The sequence below is a fragment of the Polyergus mexicanus genome, unplaced genomic scaffold, assembly GCF_030449975.1.
Source record: "Polyergus mexicanus isolate NDT 795.1 unplaced genomic scaffold, iyPolMexi1.0 SCAF_3, whole genome shotgun sequence".
In the NCBI taxonomy this organism is placed as follows: domain Eukaryota; kingdom Metazoa; phylum Arthropoda; class Insecta; order Hymenoptera; family Formicidae; genus Polyergus; species Polyergus mexicanus.
In genome coordinates this window covers 5,556,695-5,569,966 of record NW_027223323.1, presented here as the reverse complement: position 1 = coordinate 5,569,966, position 13,272 = coordinate 5,556,695, and the positions used below count along the sequence as shown (strand labels likewise).

At 35.0% G+C, this 13,272-nt stretch overlaps 1 protein-coding gene across 2 annotated transcripts in view; it reads left to right on the top strand.

Annotated features, from left to right (window-relative positions):
• The window catches only part of Dh44 (diuretic hormone 44), a 32,682-nt gene that overhangs the window by 6,672 nt on the left and 12,738 nt on the right, over positions 1-13,272 (top strand). The window contains exon 1 of one of the 2 annotated variants that reach the window (XM_070316301.1): positions 1,277-1,618. The exons of the other annotated variant lie outside the window; for it this stretch is intronic. The gene's annotated coding sequence lies outside the window, so the exon portion shown is untranslated. Of the gene's footprint in view, positions 1-1,276; positions 1,619-13,272 lie in introns of those variants that run through there. 2 annotated transcript variants of the gene reach the window in all.

Sequence of the window (13,272 nt, the reverse complement as noted above, 5' to 3'; positions counted from 1 at the left end):
TTTTATATTAAACTTATTTAATGATTCTAATTTTTTTATGTTAATATCTTTACTTTTCAACACACTTATCTTTATAGGAATTTAAATTGTAATTTACAAATTTCAAATTTGTCGAAAATTTTTATCGAACATTGTTTTTAAATATTGATAAGAGAAATATTGATATTATTAAGAGTGTATTCCAATATTCACTATCGGTATTGTAAAATCTATAATTTACGTTACTATAGATTTTCAGTACTGGCAGTGACTATCGGAACGCAGCCTATGATAGAAGGCTAGAAAATCTTTTTTAAAAAGTACATCTATTGAATAGATATAAGATAATGAAGAACCAAAAAATAACGATGAAAGTAACGGCTAATTCGTTACCGTTACTGTAAAAATGTAACGACGTTACCGTTACCGTTACAAACGGAAAAAAGTAACTGTAACGGTAACGACGTTACTTCCCAACCCTGTGAATAGATATAAAATAATTCAAATGACAAATTTGTATTTTGCAATCTCTCTAATGATCTCTATGAATTTCTTCATTTGTATAATGTCGAAGTGGATGAAAAGAAACTGATTTGTTTCGCGGGTACAAACCAGTTTCTTGAATTACATAATTTATCGTACACATGGTTGCTCGTTTTTAATATTTCCTATAAGAAATGATATAGGTGAGGATAAATTCATAAAATGCTATACAATATGTAGATATAATATGCTAATACATATATTAAATAATATAATAAATGATAAATTTTTAAAAAAAGTTTTGACAATGTGCATGTCGTTTATCAGACAATAACGATATATTAAAAATCGTAAAAAGATATCACGTTAAAATAAAAATGCGACAATACGTATACAACAGTGTTAAAAAAAAACTTGTAAATTGTTTACAAGGAAGATATTTAATTCTTTATCATTTTACGAGAGACTCGTGCGGCGAGAGAGGGCAGAGGCGAGGGCGGAAAGTGTTTAAGGACGAGCGCGCGTCGTTAAAGGAGATCGCACGTCTATTTTATGAATCTTTCCCTCCTACGACGAACAATAGTTGCGAGGGATACCGCGAGAGAGAATGAGACAGCCGGGTGTGAAAGGGCTCGAGAGTATAAAGTTTAATGACAAATCAGTTGATAGGGCCAAGAAAGTCTCTAAGCAGGCAAGAAGGTCGCGCCGAATGGAGTAGAGACTGCCGAGTGGAGGTCGAGTCGAGTCGGCGGCACCGACCGGCTATAAAAGCCCTCTCGCACCGAGGCGTCGACGTCACACGTCGTTAGCACTCTGGACAGTGAGGAACTCCGGCGTGCCACCTGTTAAAGGCGCCTGTCCAGGTCATCCTCACGACCGTCGTCGCTATCGCTGTGTGTCGAGTTCTGTCACACCACCGGTTTTATTCCTCTCATCTCAGTTGAGACGGTTCTAATATTGACGACTCGCGATCGAAGCCGAAAGCCATCGGCAAAATCGCCCCTCGTACACCTTCCGCGTCTTCCTTGAGAAGAGAAACTTCGTCCCCGCGCGTCACACCCGCTCCTTTATTTTCGGCGAACAATCGCGGGGATAGTACTACTCCAGGATTCTCCCACGGGCCGGTCCTTCCACGGAGTCTTCGCAAATTCAACAAGTAAGTGACTCCCCCCGTCGCGAGCTTTTATTTTGATTTCGCGTCCAAGGGGGATAAGATTCAAGATAGGGCCTTTTTGGGAAATATAATTGGCTAAACTTAATTCACATTATTTTTTTCGACACATATTAACATTGATCAATTTTAGTATTGTGTACATTTGTATACAGTTGCAAATTACGATTTTGTACAAATTCATGGCTAAAAGGAATTCGCCCGGGGTGTGAAAATTATCCGTGAAAACACACACAAATTTGACACATTGTTTTCAATACTTGTCAATTTTAATATAATCTTCTTACACAGATAAGCGGTTTAACATATGTCGTAATCAAAGAATCACGGTGACTTTAAAGAAATAAATTGATGTGTAAATTGGTTTCGCGAAAATAGTTTTAACGTTTGATGGCTCCTTTATCCGGAAATTCTACGTCCATTATTCTACGAGCGATCTACGATTGTATAATAGTGCCAATGCCAATGTATGCGTGTACATACGCATCGTTTTTACGTATGCTATTTCCCGATCGGTCGATCTGTTCGTTCGTTATCGCGAGTGTAGCATAAATAATAAAATTCATTTACACCGATCGATTGCGATAATCCGATAAATCACGTCAGCGCGCTTATTGTGTAAATTCGACCTTTACACTTTATCGATACGTTAACATCGCGAATCAAAATTGTCTAGATGTTAATTTAGCGTCACGCACGCGCTAATCTATACCTTATGCGAAAATCGGAAACCTATCCCACGGGAGAACAGAACAGTCTATTATTTACCATTTTGCGTCTCGCTCGTCGGACAGATTTATTTTGATTAAATCTTCTTGCGTACCTTGTTTTACGAAGCACAGCGAATATAATCATTAATCACTGTGCACGTTGTATATAAATATTGTATACAAACAAAGGGAGCGCTCATGTGCTCGTAATATCAACCAATTAATATTGCGGATCAATAATAAACGGCGTTACCAATTAATATGATATTTAATCGAGATTATACGAGCGCGACATGGCTGTTGCACGTAATGATCCGTCAACGCGCAAAGTACAATTTTGTCCCTCGAATTAATAGAAAATGGAACATGTACGTAATTACCCTTTTACTTAGTTTTAGGGACATGAATAATTTATATTTTATTTCAATATATAATTCCATTTCTTCTTCACTTATATATTCACTTATGATAACGTTTCCTGCTTAAGAATTAATGTCGCCATTTATTCGCCGAATTGAAGTCTCTATGGGTAAGCCTGTATGGAGCCCGTATCTATTTTCCATGAACGTGTTTATATTTCTTTTATGAAAGAAAACTATATTATGTACATTCAGGCAAGTGTTCTTTCAATATTTTATTATTTGACTATGCCAATGCCAATATACTGTATTAAACAAACAGGAGCTCGCGTAATATATCACATATGATATTTATATGTGTGAGAAAATTATTATAAAATATTATTAAATAACTTATTGTGTTTATGCGATTACATAGAAAAGGATTTTTGTGTTTAAAAACGCAACGAATTTTATAAATATAATGCAATAAAAAAGGAAACGGGATCCCGGTATAAAAAAGAACCGGTATAAGAATGTAATATATATATCTTTTTATTATTGACAATTATTATTAATTACATTTAATTGAATTTACGTCTCTCTAACATAACACACATGTATGTATACATAAACGTTATAATTAATAATAATGTCAATTAGACCGGTTAATATGGTAAAATTGTAATTGAAGGTATATATTCGGAGATTAGAGATTCAACAGCTGACCTGAGGTCGGTGAATCATTATCACGCGTGCCGTAATTGTTTGATAAGCGAGATTAAATGCGCGGATCGGTACAATTCCGCGAGATAAACGTCGCGATAATAAAACAAGCGTTCAACGTCAAAGTTTTCTTTTTCTCTTCTCCTTTTTTTTTTTTTTTTTTTTTGATTGAATAGCGTGGATTCAAAGGGGAGCAAACCCGCGGCTATGGCTTCTACGGATATATATCGAGTATATTGGATCCTTCGATATTGCGTCGCGATTTATCCCGGGTTCTGGGATTTATACGTCCCACCATCGCTTCACGGCTCTACCTCGTTATTAGCTATTTCCCGCTCGTACTTTTCGATCTCGTCTTTACGGTACAGTTTGGCTCTCTCGTTACGTCCGCCTCTAGGGCGTTTATACAAATTTCGTTTGTCTACAGTCTGGTCTAGAGGACCATTTCGGACCGTCTATCTAAATCCGCGCCGTGTAATCGTGATTGAGATGAGCGATAAACAATTCAATACCTTTACATTATAAGCGATTCCGATTATTACACAGAGTCAATTGATCATTGAACACACATCTGATTAATATTTTCGACACAATTTATACGAAGGGATACATAAAGCTTAGTTAATTTCCTAATGCCGGGAGACGCACACCCACAGAAAAGATTTCCGGATCTAATGCTATTACTCTTCAATCTATCATAAAATAGGATCGATATAGCGACAATCATATTTATTATTGAAAAGGGAATATTTTAATCTTAAATGGAAAATTCTTAAATCTAGAATAAAATGCCTAGTAACGCCACCGCATATCGGTTTCGCGCCGACTATTGTGGCGCTAACATCAAGTTATTCTAAATGCAAGAATTATTTAATTCGAGAGAGAGAAGAAAAGGAATTATTGATTTAATTTTAAAATTGTTTTATTTTTATACCGCATAAGGTTGTGATACGATGAAATATGTCAAGAATATTTTTTGTCTCGTTATCAGAAATCCTTTCTGAGAGCAGACTTTATAACAATCTACTTCTTTCATTCATTAACATTTTATAAGTAAATTAAAGCACAAAATATTATATTAATGAAATTACTTATAAATAAATTGAATTTAATTACAAAGTGTAAACATTATTCGTTGCGCGAGAGCAAAATTATATATATATATATATACTTAGCGCGGTTCTTTTACTACTATAATACCATATGGAGAAAAAGATGTAAGATTTACAAAAATCGTACCTATCTCTTACTTGTACGATCAAACTTGGCGACAGTTTAACGATACTGATAAGTCGAGAAAGTTTATCCCCGTGAGATTTGCGACTGGATATTGTGAGAGCTTAAAAACTTTCCTTAATACAGCAAGAGTACGCGATATTTAGTTTGTTTATTAAATGAGGAAAGTACTTATCCGAATCGTCAAACAATTTGTGTAAGATAACGTGTGATAACATGGAATTTTTTTCTTGTAATTAAGGATAATTGACAAATAATTTTTTTATGTAAAATATATTTATTTAGTTATATATTATTTCTTCTTTAAAACTGACATTTACATAATTTTATCTTATTGAATTACATGTCAATTATATTTATTATTTTATTATGTAATAATATGATATTTTATACGTACTCGTAATAATTTTGGGAAAGAAGATGGCAGTGATAATATTGTATTATACATTTATATGAAAAATTCTCAAGTTACTAGAGAGAATCTCTAAATTTTCAACTATCAAAGTTGGTTAATCGAGTTAAATAATATACGATTATCGCGCTTTTATCGAAATTTTTCAAATTTACTCGGCCACTTTGCGCTTAGGTATGTAGCTCGTGGTTCGTCCAATATTGCCGGCAATTCGTGTAATCGGCGCGAGTGACATTTTGAAACGAGCGTCTCTGTATCGCGGCGTTAATCGAATTTCTTTCGGCTGCATGTATATCTATGACGATCCACGGCACAACTCTCTTTTTCATTGAAAGTTTCGAGTACGTTGAACGATCGATTTTCCATTCGATATGTACGAGTAGATAATCCACCGTACGAGCCTCTCGAGTAATCGTGCTTGGAACACGGCGATTGTTTTGCATCGACAATAAGCCCGGTTCTGACACGTCGAACATAACAAAATTAATCTCGGTCTCGTCTTAACTTCTAATCCTTACCAACACATGGTTTCCTAACATTCATACGTTATTCTAATTGATGTAAATCTTTCATTCCTCTCAAACTGTTGAATTATTTCAAACGTCAAAAAGCTAATTTCCGTAGAAATTCAAGTAAATCTTTTATGTCTCAATCATTATGTGTCGATATTAATTCTCTTATAAAATTATACTCTGTGAAATATTTGCGAATTTTCAAGTAGATTTGTGGAAACCGTAGAGAATTATGGAATTTTTGTAATATTATTTTACGACACATAGATATGATATCAAAAATTATAAAAAATATAAAGCGCGAGAAATTTATAATTGAAAATTGCTTGAGTTGCTTGATCTTTTTGAACATTATTTGAGAATTATTAATCGTTAAACCGACATTTTGCCTAACGCTCTCTCTATATTCTATGCGAATCAGATTGTCTATTCTTATTTATTGCGACTGTGAGGTATCTAAATAATACACGCTTACTTCCGTTGATATTTTCCTGAAACACATTCCTTTATAACGTTACATTAAATTCATGAAAATCCGCTTCAATTCGCGATACACTTGTAAAACTCAATGGGCGATGAAACGTTATGCCTCTAGAATTACACGTCGTTCTATTATATTATCTAACAAGCGGGTGTTTAACGTCCACAGGTCAGGATATATAAAGCTTTAATCTAGATTCGCATCGTTCTCGCGAATAATATTGCATCGAACTAGGAATAATCGCGCAACGAAATTCGAGACGAGCTTTGAATTTCTGTTTGAGGTGTGATGCTCTCATCGTCCTACATCATCCACAGGAGTATCTCATGAATGCGAAGATTAGTTTGATATATTTTCACCGCGTATAACGTACGCGTACGATGATTCTATCTACGGTTTCGATAACTTTCTTTGCGCGATTCCTTCTCCCGTTGTCGCGTGCGCATTTTCATTCACATTTTTCTGGAACGTTCCTTTAGAATTTTACATTAAAAAAAATTCATGTAAATTCACTTCAATTCGTAGCGCATCTTTAAAAGTCAATGAACGGCGAGACATTGCTAGAATTACATGTGGTTCTATTATTGTATTATAAAAATATGATGACGCGAAGTACAAAACTATATGCTAAATATAGATTCTCTTTTTCAGTTGTAGTTAGACACGAAAAGAATTACAAGAGTGTCAAAAATTTGAAAAAAGAAAAAATTAATTAATAATTTAATTTAAAATATTAAAATATAATATAAGAATAAGCTGCACAAAATGTTTAGTTTCTCCACGCGTATTTTAGTAACGTCCTATAACGTCAATAAATAATAAGACAAGAGGTACAATATATTGGGAAAAGTTATACATTTAATTTAGACAGAATTTTGCTCCATCAAGTTGAGGCACCTACAAGGCGGAAAATTGCATTGAGATTTACGCGGGACGATTAACTGCTTTACAATTCGAATCTATCGAATTCGTGCGTCCAGAAGTAGCACATAATCGAACCGCCGCAGCTTATTAAGGCTATTAACCGCATAGATCATCAGCGATGCGATTCGGCTAACTGATTTTCCAGACGCACTGCGATGAATCCGCGGTAAACTCGATTGAAATAATTCACATGAATAAATGTATAAGTGTAATCAGAATTATCAATGATAATATAAGACCTCGTAAATGTTATCGACTCTTTAATGACACGAAAGATATAAAATAATTCGTACAATATTTAATTAATTAATTAAATCGTTTAATTTAATTGTATGCATTGAGAGAAGTATGTATATATATATATATATATATATATATATATATATATATATATATATGTATATTGCTAGAGAAGTTGACCTAATTCTTATCGACGAATCAATATATTTATCTGTAAACAGAAAACTAAAGATTTAGAAACTCTAAAAACAAAAGAAAATATTACTTTCAAGTCATGGCAATTAATATATTTTCGCGGGAATATGATTTGTAGAACTTTAAAGATGAAATGTCGAATGTAGACCACATTTTTCAAGATACATTTTATTGTAGAATTTTTTCTGGGCGATCTATTATAGAATACAGAAAACGAGTTGTTAACAATAGGATAACCAATGCTGTTGCTAATTAAAATTAAAAGTGGAGAGGTCCAAATTTTTTTTTTTTTTTTTTTTTGCAAATGAAAGAACGGAACGCATTCTCTATTTTGTACGAGTTTTAATCCTTTGCTTTCGTTACAAAGCGTTTCGGAATGTTTATATTTTTACATTCTTTACTTTTCATTTACAGAAACAAACACGCCGTTTTGATTTTCAACGTACGTGAAGGTTTTAATGTTTCTAGATTTTTTTTTTAAGGCGCGCGGTTCGCATAAATAAAAGGGTAAAAGGATATTCGTTCTAGATTGTGTAAAGTAGAGCTTTCCCTATCGCGTTTGCAGTTAGCAATTGTTATCTCGCGACGAATGTCGCGTTCGTCGATCGATTTTTGCACGAGAGACTGACGATTTTTTGTCGTCGCCGATATGTAATTAGAACAGCTGGTACGCACTAGGGTCAGAAACGTCTCAATATATGAATTTGTAAGCGTATGTTCGGCGCCTGTGCTTCGTCTCTAAATATTTATCGCGACTATTATTTGGAAAAATTAAACGATATCTTAAAGGAGAGAATAAAATTATTATTAAAAAATTCATTTTTGAATTGATTATTAATATAAAATTATCATCCGTCTCTGTCTAATGTAACCAACATAAGAATGATGACGCGCGAATATTTAGAGACGAATCACGCGTCCCGATACAGATTCATGTTAAGACAATACTGACCCCGTGTGTACAATGGGTACCACGTGCCACTATTACGCAGATTTATCGCGAATACGAATCGCGGGCGGCGTGGACCGGGGGACGATCGACGGCGACGGCGACGGCGACGAGGACGGAAAAAGAATCGTCGGCGACGATAAACGATAAAAGTGTATAAAATTAGAAGCAATTACACACCGAAGGCTGCTGCTGCTGGTACTAAAGCCGGCGCTTGGCGCAGCTTTATCTGCGTAACCGGCGCCAAAGAGCTGAATTCGCGCTATCTTGACGCTTACACGCTCGTGCTCGGGTTGACCGAGCTCTCTGTAAGCAAACTTTCGCAGTGTCATCGACGAACGCGACGATAATGACAAGTTCAATAGCAGTTTGCATCAGAAACGCTATCGTGCAAGGTACGATCGACGTAGGATTAAAATTAATTCACATTCGCGATTCTCACATCACGTTCGCGATAATAATTTACGCGCTTGTCGAGAGGAGAATCATTCGCGAAAATATTCGTGACGGAAGATATCTGTAAACGATAATTTGACACTATTACGCGAGAAGAGAGGAGTTAAAGAGAGAAGGAGAGAAAGAAAAAGAAATAATTTATAAAATATAAAAAGAAAATTTTTGAAAATTGCTTTTCGTGAAACTCTAGAATGCTATACGTACCACAGTTTTATGTATTTTTATATGATACATCAATTTCCGATTATTTTTTTGGAAATGTGACTTTTAATTAGCGTTATTGCTATTCGGCGAGATAGAGAAACGATGATAGTATCGATTTAATTACATCTTTTTCTTTAAGAATGCGCGCTATATCACTTATTTCGTCATTATTGCAAGGTGATTGAGTTAGCTACGCCAATTGGATAATGATTTGAGAGCAGCTTATCCTCCATTGAACACTACTTAATGACCAGTCTAATAACAGTTTATCGTGTTAAAGAGGATGAATTAGTATCGACATTATCCTTAATTTTACTTCCTTACCTTTGCGTTTCGATGAAATTATGATCGACAAATTCTGACAAATCGTTATCTAAACTTTACAACCGTAATATTTTTCAGTGTTAATTTTCAGTATGCATATATATATATATATATAACAAATATAAATACACATAAGCAAATTCGGCTCTATTCTATTTTTCTACAGTTTTATTAAATTACTTTTATTAATTCAATAGACTTTTAATATTTTAATAAAATTATTAATTTAAAGCAAATATCGGTAAAAAAAGTCAATATCAACAATTTTAATTAATTTGAAAATTTGACTAACCATCGGCAAAATATATTTTCCGTAATACTATTTAAAAACATACTTTTGTCTTACACCGTGCTAACGTGAATTTATTAACTTTATTGCCTACTATTGTTTATATCTTTTGCAAGAGATATTATAGATTCTCTTTCTTCCTACGCTTACGCACTTGCAAGAGCAGCGAGTTCGCTCGTACTAAAACAGATGAAAAGGATTTATCGCTCGTTGGAGAAATGCGTGAAAATTTGTTTTCATATTATCGCAAATGAAATCGCAAATGAAGTGATGTTAAATATATAACGCTAAAGTAATGATCGTGCCCTTACTTATCATTTTACGAGGCGAATCGTTTGGCATTGTGAGAATGCAGGCAGCTATACATACGCGTAATGTTTGTATGTAATACCGCTGTTAACAGATAATCGATATGGAAATGATTACGAGCGTATTTCAAATTGAAGGCACAGCGAATAGATTTTATTGCGAGAGCCTCGATTGCATCAACTTGGTAGACGATCCGAGATATAGAGGTAAAATTTATGATAAATAATTTTTTTCACGATACCTATATTTAATATCTCGCGTTTAACATTCTCTTACTAATGCACAGAATAGTATTGGATTTCTTTAACGCAAAGAAATTGAGAAAAAAATTGAAAGACTTTGCTCTTATATCTTATAATTTATTGTGAATTGTTTGAACCTGTGCAGCTAACGAATTAATCGTACGCTCTCTCAATATTGCATCGTAATAATGGAGAAAACCTATAGAGAAGATATGACAGAAATGTTTTCAACATAACAGGTTTTTCGCGTTTTTTCATTCTATTAATTCCTTTTTCTCTCTCTCTCTCTCTCTCTTTCTTGCCTCCTTTAGTTAATCTTTCTTTAGCGGAAATTTAATCAGGACGTTATTTTCCTGTCCCTTTAATTCCTAAAAGATATAACATCGAATTCTTTTTTTACGAATGAGTAGCGAGTTAAAATTTCATTAAAATAAAGAATCTATTTAACGTTATAGAGCAAAGCTTTTTTATTCGCAGCTCTCTTGAAACTTGATCCTTGATGATAGTTCTTAGATATTTTTAGTTGCTTTTATTTAATGCAGGCTAATTAGCGCGCTTCGATATTGTCCATAGATCAGGAAACCCGAGACACCGTGATCAAAATAATTTCAAACAGGGCTCTCGTTTACCTCTCGTCGTGTCCGGTTATATTTACACGATCGTCGACCTACGGCATAAGGTTGCATCCTGATTGCCTTGTATTTTTGACCGGCGCAATCTACCCTTGCCAGTTGCCCCTCAATTTCCTCTTCGAGTATCTCGTCACCTAACCGCGGTATAGGGGCAAGCTTGCGTATTTTTCACGAAACAAAGAGAAAACGCATCGAGTTACCGCCTCTTAAGGTTTCCTTCGTGCAAGCGAATTCGAGCGAACGAGATGAAAAGCGCGGATAAATCCGTGACTCAAGTAACGGAGCGAGAGCGATTGATTGATTTGTACGTGCACGAAGATATCGAGAGAGAAAAATTTTATTATGTACGAAGTCGTAGGAAAACACGCTATATGGAGGTTGCACGTGTGCGTGACGTACGTGACCACATACGGATTGACTCGTTTTCTTGCAACGATGTTTTCCTCGATAACGGCCAAGCAAATGCTCCAAATTACGTGATATTAGCACGAGAAATTCATTCCAATTAATCTAGATGAGCATATTTTTCTCAGCACGTGCTTATCGCATAGCTATATGGGAATGATATGTACATATATAAAAATAATTGAATAAGCTTGTGAAGAAAGGGGGAAACGGTTCTTTGAGGAAATCTTTCCGAAAGAAGCTGTCCTCTTCTTCACGCATTGTGGATTTGGCTTTTAATCGAAAGAGAATATTAATCCCCGAAGCGTCATTTTTAATTTTTCCTTACTTTATTTATCGGAATCCGATATATCGGTTATTATAAAAAGCGGACATTTCCTGTGAAAAATTTTATTGAATTTATTATTTCATAGGATACATGCGAGACAAGATATGATGCGAAAAAAGCAATATTACGTTTTTCCATATTTTATTATCGTTTTTGCTCTTAATTCTAAAAAAAAGGATAATTTAACTCACTATTATATTTATACGTGTATATCAATCAATTTTTTCTTACGAACATGTTAATATTAATATTATGTTACTTATAATCATACGCATTTAAGTCTTATTCATTTAATTTCAATACATTTTTGATTTATGGTAAAATCGTATCGCAACTTAAAGAAAATTACTTTGCAAAAAAAAAAATAAATATATATAAATTTACGTAGACTTTTATGGAAAAATACGAATTTTTAAATAAGATTTTTTGTTCGCTCGCATATCGCATTTATATAGAATATTCATTATTACAGCGACTAAACATAAAGCCCTATCCCTCCTTTGTCTTTCGTAAAACGTGGCGGTGACATACTCACCGCATTATCGTCCCGTTTTACCTCAACAGCTGACTCTGAGTATCTTTGTCTCACGGCTGGTTAAAGCCATGACGTTTATCTTCCCGAGAGCGGTCAAGCGCGCGCGGAATTTTGCGTCATCAAAGTACTAGTACATACTTTAGTACTGCGGATGTAATATACGGGTCATTCAACATTTTATTCCTGATTCAGCCACGCATATATACCATAATGTCGATATGGACTTTGAAGAAACTTTTGTTAACATTCGCGGATACTCGGGATACATCTAACTTTCACGAAGCCGAGTCTGTTCTTTAATTATAATTAGTTGGAAACTTTACGCTTCCGACATTTGTTATTTATCGTCAAACAGATGATAGAGTGACACGACGGTGGCTTTACGTCTCGTCCGATCAACGAATCGAAGGAACGAAGAAACTCATTAATCCAATTCGGCTGCTATTTCAGACGTCGGGAAAAATTGCCACTGAATGCTGTCGGGTCGACTTAACTCATCCTTGGACGAAACGCAAAGGATAAATCCGCGACGTGGATGATTCCTCTCTCACGCGTAGCGAATTTTCATAAGTTTCTCCGACATTTACATAGAACGAAAAGGACGATACGACATAATACGCCGGATGATACGCTTCGCTGAAGCATAAAACGTAAAGCGGATTTCGCGCTTTTTGTAACCGTGCAACCGAAATCCGAATTAACTATTCTATTTGCAGCTGATACGTAACGGATTGTCATTGGCTTCCCTTCGAGTTTGTCGAATAAATACTTGTGTCGATACGCTAATAGTTTTTCGATTATACGCGATTAAAAATTTATATATTTCACGAATATATCTCGCAGACAGATCAGGTTTTTTAACAAATGAGTTATAAGGTAAGAGACAAATCAGACTCTTGTACGTGTAGATCATACCTAGGAATATACGTCGCTGTACGACGTGAGAAAAAAAGGACGAGAAGGAGAGAACAGGGTAGATGAAAATTCACTTAAAGGTATCTCGGGGGTGTCGGCTAAATTAAATTCGGTCACGTGCGACCGCCGCGACAGAGCGTGACCGCATCGCCGCTCATTAAAGCAATGCTCCGGAATTAAAGCGTGACAGCATCGGCGCGTGTCGCCAGTTAAATGACGAATGAATCAAGTACCCTTTGTAAAAGAGAGCGCGACTATTTCGCTCAATGGATCTTTA